The 22,264-nt window shown below is 48.5% G+C and overlaps 2 long non-coding RNA genes across 2 annotated transcripts; both read left to right on the top strand.

Annotated features, from left to right (window-relative positions):
- Nucleotides 1–1,011: 1,011 nt before the first annotated feature.
- Nucleotides 1,012–8,878, top strand: LOC142069113 (uncharacterized). Its single transcript, XR_012664960.1, has 4 exons — nt 1,012–1,267; nt 2,223–2,342; nt 4,005–4,352; nt 7,264–8,878. It is a non-coding gene; the product is annotated as an uncharacterized LOC142069113 (long non-coding RNA).
- A 5,190-nt stretch (nt 8,879–14,068) lies between these two features.
- LOC142069114 (uncharacterized) lies at nt 14,069–15,461 on the top strand. Its single transcript, XR_012664961.1, has 3 exons — nt 14,069–14,240; nt 14,645–14,665; nt 15,386–15,461. It is a non-coding gene; the product is annotated as an uncharacterized LOC142069114 (long non-coding RNA).
- Nucleotides 15,462–22,264: the final 6,803 nt, after the last annotated feature.

Raw genomic sequence — 22,264 nt, 5'->3', positions numbered from 1 at the left:
TATGCTGGAAATGGCCCACCTTGATTATCATGCACATTGTAAGGAGAGTGGTCACTTTGGATAAGCGATTACCAGCAGGAGATTGAGTTTGTGTGTGTGGTTTTTGGAGGGGGGTGAGGGGGTGAGAGAACCTGGATTTGTGCAGGAAATGGCCCACCTTGATTATCATACACATTGTGAAGAGAGTGGTCACTTTGGATGGGCTATTACCAGCGGGGGGGGGGGGCGGAGGGTGAGAAAACCTGGATTTGTGCATCTCAAATAAATTGGTTATTCTCTAAGGTGCCACAAATACTCCTTTTCTTTTTACCTTAACTCTGTATTTCTTGGTTTTCAGAAGTTTGAGTTTTGTTGAACTCAGACCAGGTGGGGGAGATAAAATCTTTTAGGGGACCAACTCCTGTTGTTGAGAGAGAGGAGCTTTGGAGCTACACCGAGCTCTTCTTTAGGTCTGTGTTGCTGGAAAGCTTGTCTCTTTCCCCAACAGAAGTTGATCCAGTAAAAGATCAAACATCCTTCACCTTGTCTCTCTCATAGACCGGGGCCAGCACGGCACAGAGCAAATCACTTCTGATGACCTTGCTGTTTTGGAAGGTCATGATCTTCAGTGGGAAACTGTCACTTTATGTTAACAAAAGGGGCTTTGTTGTTGGCTGGGGGGGGGGGGGGGGTTGCCATTTAGTTTATATTATTCAGCAAAAGCTTTTCTCTTTTTGAAATCCGGACTGGGCTGAGAGTCCGCTGTTCAGGTGACCCAGTTACCTGAATCCAGGCCTGATTTCAGAGAGAATCTGCTTCCTGCTTTTGCTGAATCTAATAAACTAAATAGAAAAAAAAACGACCAAAAACAACAATCCCCCCCGCAACAACAAAGTCCCTTTATGTTAAATTTTAATATAAAGTTCCGGTCCCCCCCCCACTGGCGGCCCTGTGGGACTGGGGCTGTGTCTTTAAGAGGAGACTCTCCCCCCCCACCCCCACCCCGGGACAGGGGTTGGACTGAGGCAATTTCCAGTTTTACTTTCACTGTCCCCGGGCGAAGGCTGCGAGCCCAGCGCACGTTTATCGATCGGAACAAACCCCGTTTCTGTTCACAACCTTCCCCGGAGAAGCCCCGAGACAAAACTGCAGCTCCTCGATCGCCAGAATGAGCTGAGCCGCCTCCGTGACCGACGGGAACAGGCACCGAGCATGGGACTGTCCCAGCCAGAGGAGCCAAGTCTGGCCACACCCGGGAGATGTTAAACTTCTCAGAAGACCCAACCAGGTGGGTTAATTTTGCTCCAGAAGGACTGTTTCTAACGTCTAATGCACCAGCCTTATTGCTGGGACAGATTATTCAAAACACAAGGAGTAAATAATCCTGTGAGAATTTGTTTCTCTCTTTCTGGGAACTTGACAGTACATCTACGTTCAAAGTGAGGGACTGTCACATACATTGCGGATTGTTTTCACAGCAATGTAACACGAGACTTTTACAGCTTGTTGAATTCGTCATTTCTTTGTTTTGCTGAATTTTATTCAAGAGCAGTGGGTCCAAGACTGTTCTTGGGAGAGATCTGTAACTTCCTCTATTTTGAATACAGAAAATTTCCTGCACCAAACCCAGCGGCCATCAGTCTAGTTTTCTGCCTCTGCTGACGTGGCAGTTTCCCACTCTTGGCCCCATGTCCGCCACCAGCCTCAGCCCCTTGGCCCCTGTCTGTGTCCCTGCACCCCTGGAGACACAGCCCTGGTCCCAGCCCCAGCTCTGAGGGGAGGGGGCGGAGGCCATGGAGAGGGGTAAGGGGGGCATGAGGTGAAAAGTTTGGGGGAGTTTCACTGGCTTTCAGCACCCACACTTTAAAAACTGTTCAAGTGCCACTGCAGACAACACAAGACAACACACGAATCTTTCTCTCTCTCACACACACACTTTCTCATTCCTTAAAACTTTTTTCTCCATTGATGGAATTACTGCCAACTTCTCCACTGTTCTGACTTTCTTTTTTTAATGTGGATTTTGTAGAGATGGGAAAAAATCAGGCCCATAAAGGAAACACACTTTCCATTTTAATGCAATGGCTGTTCTCACTCCAAATATGAGGGAGTTCACTTAACAATGCATTTGTCCCTTTTTTATTCACTGTGCCTTCTTTAATGTTTGACTTTTTAATAATTTAATGTTAGTCAGTGTTATGCTCACTATGGAAAGTTTTTTCCTCCTTCTTTCTGTTTTCTAGGTCAAGTTACAGTGAAGAAGATGAAGGTTCTCTCATTCTGCCACAGCTCCAGAGCCAGCTCTCCTCTCCCTGGGTTTATTGTTTTCTTCCTTACTTCTTATGTTCACAAGATGGAATCAGGTAGGAATCCGCACTGTGTCTGCTGAATCTTAGGGGATTAATTTAAGCCCCTGAAGTGCCTTAACAACATGCTTCACTCAAAGTCAGTGTAACAACTCACAGTGTATAAACTTCACCCCACAGCAAGATCAGCACCTTCATTATTCAATTTTTGCCCTGATTGTGTTGCTCCTGGGTGATTTTATTTGCTCCTGGGACAGTGCACAGGTCTGTTTCTTCACACAAGTATTTTTAAAAGATTGTCAAAGATGCCCAGGGAATTCGGAGGACACTTATTGAAGAGTTTAATAATAAGAATAAGAAATAAGAAAATCAAATAACTTAGTGGGTTTCAGATGTAAAAAAAAAACAAAAAGATCAGAGCCATAATTTGAGACTAATGTGCACAAAAACAAAAGAAAAACCAGAATATAATGATGTTGCGTGACTTTTTTTTAATTGGGCCTGTTAGCTAATCCATACATGTTAGGTGTAGTACACACTGTATTATTAGGCATTATATGCACAGTAGTCCCATAATATACATATGGGAGAGAGAGAGGGAGAGAGTTGGGAAGTTAACTTGAATGTTTTATGTTCTCCCCACAATTCTGTTCACTGATATTGAATATCCCACTTTACAATTCTGAAGTTAGTGTTCACAATAGAAAATAGGAAGCCTATCAAGGCCATGAAAGGTGTATCCTAGCAGTGGTTGGGATGTACCTCTACACCCACCTGGTTTGGAATGTGGTATCCAAAAAAAAGGGGTTAAGGAAGGTACCGAACAACAAGTTAAGGAACTGATGGGTTGGGTCCCAGGTGACGTATAAAGTGCTTTTTCACTTGTAAACAGCCACGGTATAAGTGGGTTTGTGGGGACATGCTGTGAGATAAGAATTGCTTCCCAGGAGGAGGGTATGGATGTCTGGTTTCCGAAGTGCACCGTTTTGTCTTTAGGCAATAATGTTCACAAAGTCTGGTTATTTGGTCTCTTGAGCATGTGAAGTATTGAACCATAATAGCCCCCAAATTGGCTCTAGCAATAGGGCCATGCCTCAGGAACACCTTGGTGAAAGAACACCAAATATGGCTCACCAACCCTACTCTTATTCCTGCTGAGGCCCAGCAAATTTCATGGCAATGTCAGTAAGCGTGTCAATTTGAGAGCACTCAGAAAAACGGGATGTTGAATAGTAAGTTTATTTCAACTATACACTGAGCATGTCCATACTCAGCTCTCTGCCTCAGTTTCTCTGATGTGTGACTGTGACATGGACTGAATACACTTGTCTTCAGCTTCTCACCCCATGTCAGCACTGTGTGCCTCTGTCAAGCACTGAACCTACCAATTCTCAGCTCCCCACTCTCCGTCCCATGATCTGTGTCTGGGTCACGCACCAAGCTTGCCTGTTATCAGCTCCATGCCCCATCTCAGTGCTGTGTGCTGTGCCATACACACAGGCTGAGTATTCTTATAACAGAGCCCCAGTCCAACTGCCCATGAGCGCTGCTTTCTCTTAGGCATTCAGGCTGAAATGTTCCATGCCAGGTGTCTGTCGCTGGCTGAAGTTTTTGGAAAGTTTATCTGAAATGGAACCTCTTGACTGTGTCCTTCATATCAAATTGACATTTTCCTCTGACCTGCTTTTTGTTGTTTTTGTTGTCCTGGTGGATTTCCAGCAAAGTTCACAGTGATTGGACCTCCTGACCCTGTCACTGCCATCCTGGGTCAGGAAACTGTGTTACCCTGTCACCTGTCCCCCCGGATGAGCGCTGCAAACATGGAGGTGAGATGGTTCCGCTCTGCGGTTTCAACCATTGTGCACCTGTACCGTGATGGGAAGGATCAGTATGAAGGGCAGGTGCCAGAGTATCGGGGAAGGACAGAGCTTTTGAAAGCCGGACTCACAGATGGAAATGTTCCCTTGAGGATTCTCAATATCAGACCCTCTGATGAAGGACAATACCACTGCTTTGTTCAAGATGGTACTTTTTATGAAGAAGCCGTATTGGAACTGCGGGTAGCAGGTCAGTGCCTTGTGTCAGTTTTAGCTTTGTGTGGTCTTTCCTATTACAACAACTGTGACTCCCTGCTTGTGAAATATTTTACAATAACACAGCATATCTAAATTTCAGCAAACAGCCACTTTCATACTTGGGAAAATATGCTGAAAACTTTCCCAACATGTTATTAAACACATTTTCAGGATGGCCAAGGCACTTTCTTGCCCAATCTTGATTGACTCCCAAAAGGAGTCTTCAGTTAAGAGGGAAAGGACTTCTTGACAACTATGGCCTTCCAGTTGCTCTGCAGTCATTTCTAGGATGTGTGGCTAAGGTAGGACTGACAGACATTTGTGGCCTTCTGATGGGTTGGTTGTTGCTTCGGGGTGTAGTTAAAATCAAATGCAGTGTTCTTATTTGCTGACACTGTATAATGGTGATGGTGGGGGTGGGGGTGATGGGTTCCCCCCAGGTACCACCGGGAACTGGGGTACAGCTGAGACCTCTGTCTCACCAATCTGGGTTCCCTCTTGCACTGTGACATTATGGCAAGCTGTAAAGCCCTCAACACTTGCACTCACACCAACATCCAGAGGCGGGACCACACCCAGCTGTGTTCATGAATGCATCTGGCCAGGCACTCATGGACCAACAATAGCGAGGCTTCAGCCAAAACACACCCCAGCACCCCAACCTAGGACCCACCCTGGTCAAAAGCCTGACCAGTAAAGAGATTTTGCCCGAATACTTCACTCAAACCACACTGTTTTACATTAAATTTAAAAAAAAAAAAAGAGATTTATTAACTACAGAAAGATAGATTATAAATCAAAGCAAACGGATCAAACAGTTTCTGTTTGAAACAGAAACTGCTCTCATTGTAACAGAACATTCAAACCAAAACTTGTCCTGTTGCATCAGGAACACCGTTCTCAATCAAGAAAAGGAATCAGCAGTTTATATAGCAGGTCAGTCACCATCCAAATCCCACACTGAACTCACCACCACTAGAAACCAAACAAAATATAGGAAGAAAAGAACGGAAATATCTGTGGTGGATATTTCATAATCCACGTACAAACACAGAATATGGGAGGCTGGTGTCTTTACAGGGTCACAGTTTAGGGAACTTGATCCCCTTAAAACATCTGATGAAGTGAGCTGTAGCTCACGAAAGCTCATGCTCAAATAAATTGGTTAGTCTCTAAGGTGCCACAAGTACTCCTTTTCTTTTTACAATTACCCAGTTTTCCCCTCCCTCAGTGTGGAGAGGAATATGCACAAAATCTTTGTTAACTGAGCTGAGATTTTGCCCGAACACTTCACTCAAACCACACTGTTTTACATTAAATTTAAAAAAAAAAAAAAGAGATTTATTAACTACAGAAAGATAGATTATAAATCAAAGCAAACGGATCAAACAGTTTCTGTTTGAAACAGAAACTGCTCTCATTGTAACAGAACATTCAAACCAAAACTTGTCCTGTTGCATCAGGAACACCGTTCTCAATCAAGAAAAGGAATCAGCAGTTTATATAGCAGGTCAGTCACCATCCAAATCCCACACTGAACTCACCACCACTAGAAACCAAACAAAATATAGGAAGAAAAGAACGGAAATATCTGTGGTGGATATTTCATAATCCACGTACAAACACAGAATATGGGAGGCTGGTATCTTTACAGGGTCACAGTTTAGGGAACTTGATCCCCTTAATTGTGAGTATTTAGACTATACACATTTTTAGAGGAAATTTTCACTCAATCCACTGATTCAGTAGGTTCCTGTAACCTTAAATTCACCTTAATTTTTTGGAATGTGATAAATTTTGTACTCTGGCTTGATTGTGATCTGTAGAGCCCTGTAAACCCACAGATATATATTCGCAGATACCCTCATCATTTTGGGGGGTTTGCAGATTGGATGCGGATACCAATTTTGTATCCACGCAGGGCTCTAGTGATCTGTTCACTTCCCAACTTCATTACTTGTGTGAAATGTCACCTAAGTCATGTGATATTGTTTTTCTGATCTTCAGTGGGACTTGTGCTCCTTAATTACTTTGGTCTGGATCCACTAGAGGACTCATTTTACCCCTTGTCTACACACAAAAGATGCACTGATTAACTAGTTAAGCAATGCTATCCGCTTGTGTGAAAACACCTTGTATAAATTTCAGAGTGCCCTTAATAGATTTAGTTTCAGTCAATTTTTTATCGACTTTAACTAAATGGAGATAGAGAGCTATGAAGCTGATTTATGATTTAAGGTTTTGTGCATCAATTTATTTAAATTGGTGCAACCCTGATATGTCGTCAACTCTTGAACCAATTTAAGAATGACTCCATAAGAGGGTTGGCCCAGGTTCACTAAATCAGAGCACAAACCATGTGTGGAAAAGACACCAGGCACATTTGAAAATTCCATCCTGTTTAGATGACCGAATCACTGTGAACACAAGAAGAGCAAATGGAAATTAGTTAATTTGCTGCACAAGTGCTTGGACAAATTGTGATTATGGTTTTTCCCAATATTAGGAGGTAACAGTGGATTTTTCAAAAATATGCTAATTAATCTGGCAGTTTCTGAATATTGCTTACTGTTAAGGGCCAAATCCTTTTCTGGTATAAGCCTATTGGAATCAATGGGGTTTTATGAGCAGAGAATTTGCCCCTGATCTCTATGGCACTCTGAGTAGCAATGAATCAAATCAGGGCTGTGTTTTCAAGGATAAATGAGTGGTAAAGCTGTGTTGATTGGAGCCATATTTAAAATCAGTTTCTGGTCTTTTGTGTCATGTGGGCATGGCCATTCTTTCACTCTTAGCTCACACAAATCCTGCTGGGCACTATTTATGTATTTGTTTGAAAAAAAAAATCTGCTTTTAGTCACCACTTCCAAACTAAGGCAAGCCTTGGGTGTTTTCTTTTTCAGATCCCTTTTTCCCGAGGGTAAATCCCTGGATGGTGGCGCTGATTGTGACCCTGGTGGTTTTGTTTGTTTTCATTGGCCTCACTGTTTCTCTCTTTAAAATGAAAGGTAAATATCAGAGGGAGAGATATACTGTAAAGATTTTATTCTAATAAATAAATAAGGGCAATTTAGAAATTTAACATAAAAAGAACGTGTGATCTGCTGATCTGGTCCTAAAAAAAGAAGAAGAATGCTCCACTTTTCCCTCAGCCCAGCTCCCACCCAATTGCAGCTCCACTCCCCGCCTGCCCTGCCTCCAGCCCAACTCTGCCCACAATCCCTCGCCACTCCCAGCCCTCTATTTCCAGCTCTTCCCTTATCCCCAGCTCTGCTTTCAGCCCAAGCTCCTGGATTCAGCCAACTGTGATGTAATGGAGGGGGGAGGAGGGGCTGAGAGAGACGCTACTACTGGTAAGTGGGACTCGTGACAGGAAAAGTTTGGGCACCACTGGTCTAGTCTGATCTCCGTAAGAGGAATTTGAAGAGAAATAATCTCTCAGTCTTAACTGTCATATTGATGATAATGAGAAATAAAAGATAAGAAAAGGGAAACTCCTAACCAACAATATGGGTATTTCTGTTTAATTTTTGGGCAAACGAGATATAGAAATTGGTAAGTGTCATAATCCGTCCTCTGAAAAGGATTTTTTTTTTTTTTTTTTTTTGGTAATTGGATCTTCATGTGGGAGTTGGTTTAAATGGTTTGGAGTTGTTTGATCTTAAATTTAACTTTTACAATTTTGTTACAATACGAAACCCTTGTTTGTTTACTTGCTTTTTATTATTATACTTTCTTGTGGGGTTTAATGTAATTGTATAAAATGTGGAGAAGCTCTAATTTGGGTAGATTTCACACCAAAATCTAATTTGAAAAACTGATAAGCAATGGAGTCACAGAGTTTAAGAGCAGAAGAGAGCCCTGGATCCTCTTCTCTGATGTCCTGAAAAGGAGGTTGATTTCCCTCAGCCTTCATTGTCATACTGATGATAAAGAGAAATAAAATATAAGGAAAGGGAAACACCTAACAAAAATATCTATTTATTTCGCTCTCATTTTTAGACAAACGAGATAAAGAAATAAGTAAGTATCATTATGCTTCCTATGACAAGAAACTTTTAGTACCAGTTTGGATTCTAATGTGGGAGTTTGTGTAGCAGTGGTGGAGGTGTTTGATTTTAAATTTAACTTAACATTGCTGCAGTACGAAGCCTTTTAGTTTGCTAACTTGGTTATTATTATCAGGCTTTTGGGAAGGTGTGTGTGTGTGGGGGCGTCAACTTCAATATAGCTTTATAAAACATGGGGAAAGACTAGAGAGGATGAATTTCACACCAAAAGCTAATTTGAAAAATTGAAAAGCAATACAGTTATAGAGTCATAGTGTTTAAAACCAGAAGGGATGACTGGATCCTCTAGTTCAGAGGTCTGCAGACTGTGGGGCAGGCCCCTAGGGGCACGTGGAGGAATGTTCAAGCGGGCGCAGGGCCGGATTAACTCTTCTGGGGGCCGGGGACTATTAGAGTTTGTGGGGCCCCCTAGGCTCTGGGGTACGGCTAAAAATGAGGGATTCAGAGTGCAGGAGGGGGCTGTGGATTGGGGCAGGGTGTGGGTGTGGAAGGGGGTGAGGGCTCTGACTAGGGTTGTGGACTCTAGGGTGTGGCTGGGGATGAGGGCTTTCAGATGCAGGAGGGGGCTCCAGGCTGGCGCCAAGGAGATTGGAGTGTGGGAGAGGGCTCAGGGCAGGAGGTTGGGAGTGTGGGGTCTGGGAGGGAGTTAGGGTGCAGGAGGGGGCTCAGGGCTGGGGTGGGGATGGGGTCTGGGAGGGAGTTAAGGCGTGGGAAGGGGCTCAGTGCAGGAGGTTGGGAGTGTGGGGTCTGGGAGGGAGTTAGGGTGCAGGAGGAGGCTCAGGGCTGGGGTGGGGATGGGGTCTGGGAGGGAGTTAAGGCGTGGGAAGGGGCTCAGTGCAGGAGGTTGGGAGGGTGGGGTCTGGGAGGGAGTTAGGGTGCAGGAGAGGGCTCAGGGCTGGGGCAGGAGGTTGTGGTGCAGGGCGCTTACCTGGGACAGCTCCCCTTTGGTGGTGCAGGCCCTGGGGAGGGGGGGCACGTGGCTCCATGCTCTGTCCTGTGCTCGCCTGCAGGCACCACCCACACAGCTCCCATTGGCTGTGATTCCTGGCCAATGGGAGCTGCGGGGGCGGTGTCTGCAAGTCAAGGAAGCCTGTGGGACTGAGCTTCCTGGCACGCGCAGCTCCAGCCGAGGGGAGGGGGGAATGACATGCCAGCGTGTAGAGCCGCCTCCCCGCCAACGCCGGGCTGCGCTGGAATGCAGGGGCTTCAGTGGCTGCAGCCCACAGCCCTGGGCTAAGGCGGCCCTGCAAAAAGATCTACACTTTTGGCGGTCTGGAGATCTTTTTGCGGGGGCCCCCCTTTGCCTGGGGCCCTGGCCTCCAGCCCCTAAATCCCCTCTCTTAAACCAGCCCTGAACAGGTGCAAGGCAGGGTCCCTGCCAGCCCTCATGGGGAGAGGGGAGGGAGCCCCACCCAGCCCCACTCTGCCCCCAGCCCAGATCCAATCCCATCTGCAGCTGCGCTCCGCCCCCTGCCCCCCACTAAGCTCCGGCTCCTGCCACAGTTCCAGTCCTCCCCCTGCTCCGCCCCCAGGTCAGTTCCTACCAAATTCCCTCCCCTCCCCCAGGCCAGCTCTGCCTCTAGCCCCAGCTCCTCCCCCATCCCCAGTTCTGCCCCCAGCTCCCCCTTCAGCCCAAGCACCTCTGCTGAGTCAACTGTGCAGTAACGGAAGGGGGGGCGCCGACAGATTTCATTACTGCAAGGGGGGAGTGATCGGAAAAGTTTGGGCACCACTGGTCTTGTCTGATTTCCTGAAGAAGAGATTGAATAGAAATAATCCGTCTTACCTGTCACAGTGATGATAAAGAGAAATAAACCATAAAAAAAGGAAAACACCTGACAAATATTATGTGTCTGTCTGTTTAATTTTTAGGCAAACGAGATATAGAAATCGGTAAGTGTCATTATCCACACTCTGAAAAGGATTATTTTTTGATGGGGCCGGGAATTGGATCTTCATGTGGGAGTTTGTTTAAATGGTTTGGAGTTATTTGATATTAACTTTAACTTTTACAATTTTGTTGCAATACAAACGCCCTTGTTTGCTTACTTGCTTTTTATTATTATTCTTTCTTGTGGGGTTTAATGTAATTGTATATAATGTGGGGAAGTGCTAAATTGGGTAGATTTCACACCAAAATCTAATTTGAAAAACTGATAAGCAATAGAGTCACTGAGTTTAAGAGCAGAAGAGAGCCCTGGATCCTCTTCTCTGATGTCCTGAAAAGGAGGTTGATTTCTCTCAGCCTTCACTGTCATATTGATGATAAAGAGAAATAAAACATAAGGAAAGGGAAACACCTAACAAAAATATCTATTTATTTCTCTCTCATTTTTAGACAAACGAGATAAAGAAATAAGTAAGTGTCATTATCCTTCCTATGACAAGAAACTTCTTGTACCTCTTTGGATTCTAATGTGGGAATTTGTGTAGCAGTGGTGGAGGTGTTTGATTTTAAATTTAACTTAACATTGCTGCAGTACGAAGCCTTTTAGTTTGCTTACTTGGTTATTATTATCAGTCTTTTGGGAAGATGTGTGTGGGGGGCGGGGGGTCAACTTTAATATATCTTTATAAAACATGGGGAAAGACTAGAGAGGATGAATTTCACACTAAAAGTTAATTTGAAAAATTGATAAGCAATACAGTTAAAGAGTCTTACTGTTTAAGACCAGAAGGGATGACTGGATCCTCTAGTTCAGAGGTCTTCAGACTGTGGGGCAGGCCCCTAGGGGCACGTGGAGGAAATTCAAGTGGGCACAGGTCCACAATTAACTCTTCTGGGGGCCTGGGACTATTAGAGTTTGTGGGGCCCCCTAGGCTCTGGGGTAGGGCCAAAAATGAGGGATTCAGAGTGCAGGAGGGGGCTGTGGATTGGGGCAGGGTGAGGGCTCTGACTGGGGTTGTGGACTCTAGGGTGTGGCTGGGGATGAGGGCTTTCAGATTCAGGAGCGGGCTCCAGGCTGGCACCAAGGGGACTGGAGTGTGGGAAGGGGCTCAGGGCAGGAGGTTGGGAGTGTGGGGTCTGGGAGGGTGTTAGGGTACAGGAGGGGGCTCAGGGCTGGGGTCTGGGAGGGAGTTAAGGCGTGGGAAGGGGCTCAGTGCAGGAGGTTGGGAGGGTGGGGTCTGGGAGGGAGTTAGGGTGCAGGAGAGGGCTCAGGGCTGGGGCAGGAGGTTGTGGTGCGGGGCGCTTACCTGGGACAGCTCCCCTTTGGTGGTGCAGGCCCTGGGGAGGGGGGGCACGTGGCTCCATGCTCTGTCCTGTGCTCGCCTGCAGGCACCACCCACACAGCTCCCATTGGCTGTGATTCCTGGCCAATGGGAGCTGCGGGGGCGGTGTCTGCAAGTCAAGGAAGCCTGTGGGACTGAGCTTCCTGGCACGCGCAGCTCCAGCCGAGGGGAGGGGGGAATGACATGCCAGCGTGTAGAGCCGCCTCCCCGCCAACGCCGGGCTGCGCTGGAATGCAGGGGCTTCAGTGGCTGCAGCCCACAGCCCTGGGCTAAGGCGGCCCTGCAAAAAGATCTACACTTTTGGCGGTCTGGAGATCTTTTCGCGGGAACCCCCCTTTGCCTGCAGCCCCTAAATCCCCTCTCTTAAACCAGCCCTGAACAGGTACAAGGCAGGGTCCCTGCCAGCCCCCATGGGGAGAGGGGAGGGAGCCCCACCCAGCCCCGCTCTGCCCCCAGCCCAGATCCTATCTCATCTGCAGCTGCGCTCCGCCCCCTGCCTCCCACTAAGCTCCGGCTCCTGCCACAGTTCCAGTCCTCCCCCTGCTCCACCCCCAGGTCAGTTCCTACCAAATTCCCTCCCCTCCCCCAGGCCAGCTCTGCCTCTAGCCCCAGCTCCTCCCCTATCCCCAGTTCTGCCCCCAGCTCCCCCTTCAGCCCAAGCACCTCTGCTGAGTCAACTGTGCAGTAACGGAAGGGGGGGCGCAGACAGCTTCCATTACTGCAAGGGGGGAGTGATCGGAAAAGTTTGGGCGCCACTGGTCTTGTCTGATTTCCTGAAGAAGAGATTGAATAGAAATAATCCGTCTTACCTGTCACAGTGATGATAAAGAGAAATAAACCATAAAAAAAGGAAAACACCTAACAAACATTATGTGTCTCTCTGTTTAATTTTTAGGCAAACGAGATAGAGAAATTGGTAAGTGTCATTATCCACACTCTGAAAAGGATTTTTTTTTTTGTAATTGGATCTTCATGTGGGAATTTGTGTAGCAGTGGTGGAGGTGTTTGATTTTAAATTTAACTTAACATTGCTGCAGTACGAAGCCTTTTAGTTTGCTTACTTGGTTATTATTATCAGTCTTTTGGGAAGATGTGTGTGGGGGGCGGGGGGTCAACTTTAATATATCTTTATAAAACATGGGGAAAGACTAGAGAGGATGAATTTCACACTAAAAGTTAATTTGAAAAATTGATAAGCAATACAGTTAAAGAGTCTTACTGTTTAAGACCAGAAGGGATGACTGGATCCTCTAGTTCAGAGGTCTTCAGACTGTGGGGCAGGCCCCTAGGGGCACGTGGAGGAAATTCAAGTGGGCACAGGTCCACAATTAACTCTTCTGGGGGCCTGGGACTATTAGAGTTTGTGGGGCCCCCTAGGCTCTGGGGTAGGGCCAAAAATGAGGGATTCAGAGTGCAGGAGGGGGCTGTGGATTGGGGCAGGGTGAGGGCTCTGACTGGGGTTGTGGACTCTAGGGTGTGGCTGGGGATGAGGGCTTTCAGATTCAGGAGCGGGCTCCAGGCTGGCACCAAGGGGACTGGAGTGTGGGAAGGGGCTCAGGGCAGGAGGTTGGGAGTGTGGGGTCTGGGAGGGTGTTAGGGTGCAGGAGGGGGCTCAGGGCTGGGGCAGGAGGTCCCTTACCTGGGACAGCTCCCCTTTGGTGGTGCAGGCCCTGGGGAGGGGGGGCACGTGGCTCCATGCTCTGTCCTGTGCTCGCCTGCAGGCACCACCCCACACAGCTCCCATTGGCTGTGATTCCTGGCCAATGGGAGCTGCGGGGGCGGTGTCTGCAAGTCAAGGAAGCCTGTGGGACTGAGCTTTCCGGCACGCGCAGCTCCAGCCCAGCGGAGGGGAGAATGACATGCCAGCGTGTAGAGCCGCCTCCTCGCCAGCGCCGGGCTGGGCTGGAATGCAGGGGCTTTAGTGGCTGAAGCCCACAGCCCTGGGCTAAAGCGGCCCTGAAAAAAGATCTGCACTTTTGGCAGCCTGGAGATCTTTTCGCGGGAGCCCCCCTTTGCCTGCAGCCCCTAAATCCCCTCTCTTAAACCGGCCCTGAACAGGTGCAAGGCAGGATCCCTGCCAGCCCCCAAGGGGAGAGGGGAGGGAGCCCCACCCAGCCCCGCTCTGCCCCCAGCCCAGATCCTATCTCATCTGCAGCTGCGCTCCGCCCCCTGCCTCCCACTAAGCTCCGGCTCCTGCCACAGTTCCAGTCCTCCCCCTGCTCCGCCCCCAGGTCAGTTCCTACCAAATTCCCTCCCCTCCCCCAGGCCACCTCTTCTCCTCCCCTATCCCCAGTTCTGCCCCCAGCTCCCCCTTCAGCCCAAGCACCTCTGCTGAGTCAACTGTGCAGTAACGGAAGGGGGGGCGCAGACAGCTTCCATTACTGCAAGGGGGGAGTGATCGGAAAAGTTTGGGCGCCACTGGTCTTGTCTGATTTCCTGAAGAAGAGATTGAATAGAAATAATCCGTCTTACCTGTCACAGTGATGATAAAGAGAAATAAACCATAAAAAAAGGAAAACACCTAACAAACATTATGTGTCTCTCTGTTTAATTTTTAGGCAAACGAGATAGAGAAATTGGTAAGTGTCATTATCCACACTCTGAAAAGGATTTTTTTTTTGTAATTGGATCTTCATGGGGCAGTTTGTTAAAATGTTGTGGAGTTCACTGTAAAATTTAACTTCTACAATTGTGTTGTAATATGAAACCTTTTTTTGTTTACTTGCTTTTTATTATTATTATTTTGTGGAAGGGTTAGTGTGATTGTATAAAATGTGGGGAACCAAAAGCGAATTTGAAAAACTGAGATGTAATAGAGTCACATGTGTGTGAGACCAGAAGGGACCACTGTATCCTCTTGTCTGATGTCCTGAAGATGTTGATTTCTCTCAGTTTTTACTGTCGTATCGATGATAAAGACAAATAAAACGTAAGAAAAGGGAAATGCCTAAAAAAATTCGATTTATTTCTCTTTCCTTTTCAGAGAAACGAGATAACGAGATAAGTAAGTATCATTATCTTTCCTCTAAAATGAAACTTTTTGTACCATTTTGGAGACTCATGTGGCTGTTTGTTTAATTGTGGTGGGGTTGTTTGCTTTTAAATTTAAATTTTAAAATTGTTGCAATAGGAAACCTTTTTAGTTATTTGTTTGCTTTTTTATCAGCATCATCCTCATCATTCTTTTGAGGTTTGTTTGTTCATGTAACTTTATAAAACGTGGGGAAAGACTAAACTGGATGAATTTCACACCAAAAGCTAATTTGAAAAATTGATAAGCAATACAGTAGTAAAGTAGGTATTGGCCAAAAAACTATGGCCCAGGAGGAATTGTGTGAAGGCCCTGGTGGACTATCAGCACCTGAGATGATTATCTTCCCTCCACACTGCAGAGTAGGCATGTAACCAACCTGAAGTAAAGTGATACCTGGGCTCTAGCTTCTACCCAAAGTCTTGCCAGCTAACCTGGGTGCAAAGCACCACCAAACTTGAGTCAGAGCTTTTGTGCTTGTGCATTAAACAGGTTGGGGCAACGGCCAGGTAAGATTCTGGACTAACCCTGCAGTGAAGATCCACCCTGGGAGAGAGACACTCATGCAGTCCAGTGGAGGTTCTGATGAACGAATAACTTTCCTTTTCCCTCAGTGTATTAGTTTGTACAATATTGAATCATGCAATACGTGTTCAGATCTGCTCTCCTCTCTAATTATGTTGCTGGTTTTAGGGTGGAGAAGATCCGTGGCACCTATAGAAGAAGGTAATTAAAGATCATATTTTATCAATGTCCAAATATCTGTTCCCATGAGGCAATGTGCCTCATTTTCTTTGTATATGGGAGTGGATGTGATTGTTCAGGGCAGATCTCCCCAGAACCCTTCATTTCACGGCGCATCACAAGGTGAGGTGAGGTTTGTGCCTATGTCCTACCACACCATACTGAATCCATAGCATATTGAATCTATGCTTCCTGCCCCTCCACCGCTCGCATGTGCACTGTACCCTGCAGAGATCTGTGACAGCCGCTGCCACCCCTTGTACGGAACCAGTGGGACATGCACCTCCACAGCCACTTCTCCAGGGGGAGTTTGTTCTGTCTCCCCGTGCTGATGTCCGATCTCCAGTGTCCCTTTGTTTCTTCCTTCATCTTTTCCCCCATGAAGAAAGCCAGGAGCTCTGCAGTGACCCCACACTGACTGGGTGAGCAGGGACTGTGTCTGTGTGAGACCCTTGCTCCTGTCTCAAGCAGAGGAACTGAGCCTTGATCACAGACAGGGGCTCCCCTGGCTCCATTATACAGGTCTGGGAAGCTCCTGTGATCACCGCTGGGAGCTTGTGTCTTTTCTCCTCTCTCCATCCACCATGACCCCAGCATGGTCCCGTCTCTGGTAAACAGGACGTCAAGTCAGCCTCCCCATTACTGGCATGACCCGCCCCCTCTTTCCACCAGCCACCTATTCCGTACCTCCTCCCTAGTGGCGGATTTGCCACTGGGCCAATGTGGCCTGTGCCCAGGAGCCCCAGAAAAATGGGCGCCTCTGTGCCCCAACCCACTCTGCCTGCCCAGTGCTCCTGCCAGAGAGTGGGGTCAGGGCTCAGGGGGCTTGCCCCACTCCATCCGCCCAGAACTCCAGCCAGAGAATGGCGTCGGGGTGCGGGGTCTTGCCCTGCTCTGCAGCTGGAGCACCAGGTGGGCAGAGCAGGGCACGCCCCTGCACTCCGGCCCCATTTCCCCAGCAGGAGTGTGGGGAGGGGGGGTTCTGCAGGCAGAAGGGGTAGGAAGGGGCCTTCACTTGCTGCGGCCCAGGGCCTCACAAAACCTTAATCTGTCCTGGCCCCCTGACACTTGTAGCTTCCACCATGAACCCCCTTCCCTTGTTTAGCCCCCTTACTCCCTGCCCCAGGCTAATGTACTTGCGTGCTGCGACTGCTGCTGAGCAGTGACATTCTGGGCAGGTTCAATCCTGGTACCGTGTGGCCTGTTGCTGTCCGAGCTGTGACATTTCAGAGCAGTCCAGGTGCAGTGGGGAGGCCCCATAGCAAAGTCCAGCACAGGGGCAGCTGGGACACAGTGAGAGTGAAGGTGGGATGGGGGGAGGCTCTGTCAATATTCACTGAGTTGTACCATCTGCTGGGGCTGCCAGAGTCTCTAGTCCCCTCCCCGGGCAGAGGTGGGGGCAGGAGGGGAAAGATTCTGAGTCCCAGGGTGGCAGGTGAAGCTTCCCCTGGGGGAGGCTAGTTCCCTGTCCCACCTCTTGCAACCCCATTCCACCCCGGTGCCCCCCCAGGCCCTGTCCCCACTTCACCGCAGGCCCTGCCCAGCCACCACCATGCACTGCATCACTCTCCTGCCCATGTGAGGGCAGCGTTGATAAGGGATGCAGCAAGGGGGGAGGGCTCTTGACGGGGAGGAGGGGTGAGGAAGGATGCGGAGCAGGTTGGGGGTCTTGCGGGCAGGGGATGGGTGAGAGGAGGGACACAGCAACGTGGGGATCTCACGGGGCGATGGAGTAGAGGAGGGACATGAGTGAGGTATGGGGAGTCTCACGGGCAAGGAGATGGAGGAGAGGAGGGACACAGTGAGTGATGGGTAGAGGCATCTTGTGGGTAGGGGGGTGGATGAGAGGAGGGACAGGGTGCGCTGGGCAGTCTTGCGGGGAGGGTTGAGGAGAGGAGGGACACAGTGACCCGTGGGCTGGGAGATCTTGCAGGGGCTGGGGGATGAGGAGGGATGGGGCAAGTGGCAGTTGGGGGGGGATTTTGTTGGGGGGGTGAAGGAAAGGAGGGTCATGGAGAGCAGTGGGGGAAGGATCTCACAGGGGATGGGGTGGAGGTGAGGAGGCACACAGTGAGCAGCGGGCAGGCGTTTCACGGGGGGGGTGAGGAAGAATGTGGTGAGTGGCAGGCGGGGGGGGGCGGTCTCGCGGGGGTGAGGAGGGATGTGGCAGGCAGGGCCCTCTGAATGAGACACCCACGTGGAAAGTTGGGGGTAGTTAATTCAGATAGGAAAGCAAGACGTGATATGGATAGTATCAGAAACCACCACTGGTAGCTAAACCCGATGGCTAAATTTGACGGGGCTGTTTTTCACACAACCCCTGGCAAAGAGCTATGAAAATTTTGCGGGCGGGGGAACCAAGGTTGGAGGGGCACCTGCCCACAGCAAACGATGCCCCTGTTTGGAAGGGAAAAAAAGTAAACTTGTGAGAATGAAGGACAGCGAAGGCTTTGAAATAGGGTTGCCACCACTGAGGTACAAAAAATGAGGATGTCCTCAGGCCATAAGCCTGGCAGTATCTACTGATCACCTTACACATGTCCCAGGGCAGCTACCTCCAAAAAGCATATGCTTCAGTGTTCACAGAATGGGAGGATTAGTTACAGACATTAGGTTTATTATTTTTAATTAAAAGGTATAAAAAGTTCATAATATTGGAAGTCCAAAATGGTATTAATTGTCATAGGAACATAAAGCCATTTCAGATTCATAGATTCATAGATTCATAGATATTTAGGCCAGAAGGGACCATTATGATCATCTAGTCTGACCTCCTGCACAATGCAGGCCACAGAATTTCACCCACCACTCCTAAAAAAGACCTCACATCTATATCTGTGCTATTGAAGTCCTCAAATTGTAGTTTGAAGACCTCAAGGAGCAGAGAATCCTCCAGCAAGTGACCCGTGCCCCATGCTACAGAGGAAGGCGAAAAACCTCCAGGGCCTTCCAATCTGCCCTGGAGGAAAATTCCTTCCCGACCCCAAATATGGCGATCAGCTAAACCCTGAGCATATGGGCAAGATTCATCAGCCAGATACTACAGAAAATTCTTTCCCGGGTAACTTGGATCTTACCCCATCTAAAAACCCATCACAGGCCATTGGGCCTATTTACCATGAATATTTAATTACCAAAACCATGTTATCCCATCATACCATCTCCTCCATAAACTTATCGAGTTTAATCTTAAAGCAAGATAGATCTTTTGCCCCCACTACTTCCCTCGGAAGGCTATTCCAAAACTTCACTCCTCTGATGGTTAGAAACCTTCGTCTAATTTCTAATCTAAATTTCCTAGTGGCCAGTTTATATCCATTTGTTCTTGTGTCCACATTGGTACTGAGTTTAAATAATTCCTCTCCCTCTCTGGTATTTATCCCTCTGATATATTTATAGAGAGCAATCATATCTCCCCTCAACCTTCTTTTAGTTAGGCTAAACAAGCCAAGCTCCCTGAGTCTCCTTTCATAAGACAAGTTTTCCATTCCTCGGATCATCCCAGTAGCCCTTCTCTGTACCTGTTCCAGTTTGAATTCATCCTTCTTAAACATGGGAGACCAGAACTGCACACAATATTCCAGGTGAGGTCTCACCAGTGCCTTATATAATGGTACTAAAACCTCCTTATCCCTACTGGAAATACCTCTCCTGATGCATCCCAAGATGACATTAGCTTTTTTCACAGCCATATCACATTGGCAGCTCATAGTCATCCTATGATCAACCAATACTCCAAGGTCCTTTTCCTCCTCCGTTACTTCTAGTTGATGCGTCCCTAGCTTATAACTAAAATTCTTGTTATTAATCCCTAAATGCATGACCTTACACTTCTCACTATTAAATTTCATCCTATTCCTATTACTCCAGTTTACAAGGTCATCCAGATATATGGAACCTTTCAGAGCAGTAACAGGCAATCAATGGTTGCAATTTCAGCTTGCAAGCTACAGCCTGGTATCCAGAAACATAATGTAACCATGTCCTTAGCTGTATTCAGTGCAATTGTCATTGATACCAGTGTCATGTGTGTCTAGATAGCCAAATACATATCACCAGTGTTACCGACTCTTGCCATTTTACCATGAGGGTGGCAGTATTTGGTGTTTTTATTCTGAAAGCACAAGCTTCTGGAATCAAATGGTTGCTTGAGAATCACAGTTTTCACTAAGTATACCAATAAAAAAAATTTAACTTGTGGTTTTGGAAAAAAAGTGAAAATATGAATCTAATGCACCCCTAAAGGCTCAGGAACAAAAAACGAAAAGAACCCCAAACATATTTGGTTTTAAATCATAATTCTTTGAGGCATGATGTACCATATGATTTCTTGGGGTTATCACTACTGTATATCTATGTTTAGTTAAAATTACAGTAGAAATTTGCCTCTGAGAGAGATTTCATACAAGAGTGTGTTATTAGGTTGACCCGAGTGGATGGCTGATGTTGAAGGCCCTGCGCACTGTTCTAGTTGAGAGCAGAATTTGATGATGAGTCTGGTATCTTTCATACAATCTAGTGTATTTACAAAGTATGTAGGAAGTTCTGTTTCCATTATCTAAGGAGGCACCAAACCATCCCACCCATCCAAAAAAACCTCAGAAATCTTCCTTTGCTCACTGCTCCAAACTCTCTCAGTCAACTTGTGACTGGGTGCGCGTGTGGACACACACAAAACACAAAAATTCCAGAGTGGCCTCGGGTCTTCTCTTTGCTATTGTGACTTGCTCTCATGTCTAACCGTTAACCTGGACAAAGGGAAGCTGCTACATTCATCCGTTTAAGGGGCTTTAAACCAACAATAGGCCAGTGCCCTTAGTGAACATGGGCGAAGTAAGTCAGTCGTGAACCAGGTAGCACAAGGACATACCTCTACACAGTCTTACCCAAAGTGATGGTGAACTAAGAACAATGAGAGTAATAAAATAAATAATTAAAAGGGGTGAAACTGCATTTACCGGGGATTAGATAAAAGGGAGAGCAACACAAGCCATCAAACACTGCTCAGGGGATTCTGTGCCCCTGCGTAGGCACAGAATTCATGTGCCATCCAGAATTTTCTTTTTCTCTGCAGAAAATACATTCTGTCAGAGACGTGCTGCAGTTACACCTTTCACCCACCAGGGGCCACTGGGGGGGGCAAGGGGGCAATTGCCTAGGGGCCCAGGAGATTTCAAAGGGCCTGGGGACCCTGGCTACCACCACTGCGGTGGTCCTGGTAGCGGTGGCCGGGAGCCCCAGGCCGTTTGAAATCACCCAGGTGTGCTGCAGGGCTCCTACGCGCACAGGCTGGATGGGTGCAGTGGCAGATTAGGGGGAGGAGAAGCTCCAGACCCCAGCAGGAGCTGCGCTGGGCAGGGTGGGGATAAAGGAGAAACCCCGGACCTAAATTCCCTCTCAGCTACGCCCCTTCCCTGACCCCCACCAAGCCTAGCCCGGACCTGCTCTGGCTGGGGGACAGATGCCCCCGGCTGAGCCACTGGAGATGCTGTGACCATGGAGAGGCACCTCTCAAGTGGCCCCAAGCTGCTTCGGTGAGAGAGGGCTGAGGGTAGTACCCGGGGCAGCCAGCACCCCAAACCCTTCATCACCAGCCTGACCCCTAACCCCACATGCACAGCCAGAGCCCTCACCTGCCCCGCACTCGAACCCTATGCCCCAGCCCTGAGCCCCCCTGAGACCGCTTGGCCCCAGCCCTACCACACACCTCCATATTGGTGCACATAACAAAAGTCATTCCGCACATGGACATAAAAAATTACAGGGAACACTGCCACGGACCCCGGCAGAAGCCGTGCAGGGTGGGTGGGAGAAGCCCTGGACCCTGGGAGAAGACGTGGGGCTGAAGCCCCCAGTTCAGGACCCCCAGATGCCCTAGCGGCAGAAGCTGCAGGGCTAAAGCCCTGACCCCCCTCTATGCGGAGCTGGCCTGAGTCCCTCACTCTCCCGTGCCCCCTGCAGGGAGCTGGCTCTCACTCTCAGACTGTGGAGTAATTCAGCCCAAATCTACTCACCTTGGTATCGCCATTTCCCCCATCACCACACAGCCATGAATGGATTCAGCCTAGGAGGCAGGGTCAGCATTGGCAGGTGGGATCTAGGGCACCCAGAGGTGAAGTGAATTGCAGCCTTGGGAAACAACGGAGAGGGGCTGCCGCCGAATTGCCGCCGGGGCTGCTGCCGGAGTGCCGCCCCTTCAGCAGGGCCACCCCAGCCACCAGCTTGCTTTGCTGCGCCTGGTTCATGGCAGGGAGGTTGTTGGTTGGGGGGGGCGGGGCGTTGTGGTTTGAGGGGGGGATAGCAGTACCTGCAGCAGAGCAGCATCGATTTAACCTGCCCTTGCCCTGCTGGCCTGGCAGTTGCAGTGCACCGGGGCGGGGGGGCTGTTGTGGGGCAGCTGGGGTCGGGGGGACACACAGGCTGTGTGGGGGAGGGGCAGGCGGAGGCTGCAGCAGGGTTTGCGCGAGTTGGGGGGTTGGCACAGCTGGGCTGGGGGTGGCTCGACTGGGCTGGTGGGGGGAGGGGAGTGGCACCCACTGCCCTGTGCTAATTATTGGTCAGTCTTTGGTTATCTGGGGTGCACCAGCCTGGGAGGGGGTGTCTGCTGGGGATCTGCTCTGGGTGTGTACTGGCTGCACCTCGGGTCGGCTCCCCTGCTTTTCTTTTCTGTTTCTTTTTTTAAAAAAATATTAAAAGTTCTGCTCGGTGTGTTGGCCTGTCTTTCTCTTAGTGTTGGTTGGTGGGTCCTGGTGAGCACACTGGACTGGTGGTATCGTGGGGGGGGGGGGGGGGAGGGGGTAAGAGGGGCAAAGGGGACACTGGCTGTGT

Source organism: Caretta caretta, chromosome 14, assembly GCF_965140235.1.
Source record: "Caretta caretta isolate rCarCar2 chromosome 14, rCarCar1.hap1, whole genome shotgun sequence".
Taxonomy (NCBI): Eukaryota; Metazoa; Chordata; order Testudines; family Cheloniidae; genus Caretta; species Caretta caretta.
The sequence above is the reverse complement of the archived record's forward strand: the minus strand, read 5'-3'. Positions and strand labels throughout refer to the sequence as shown.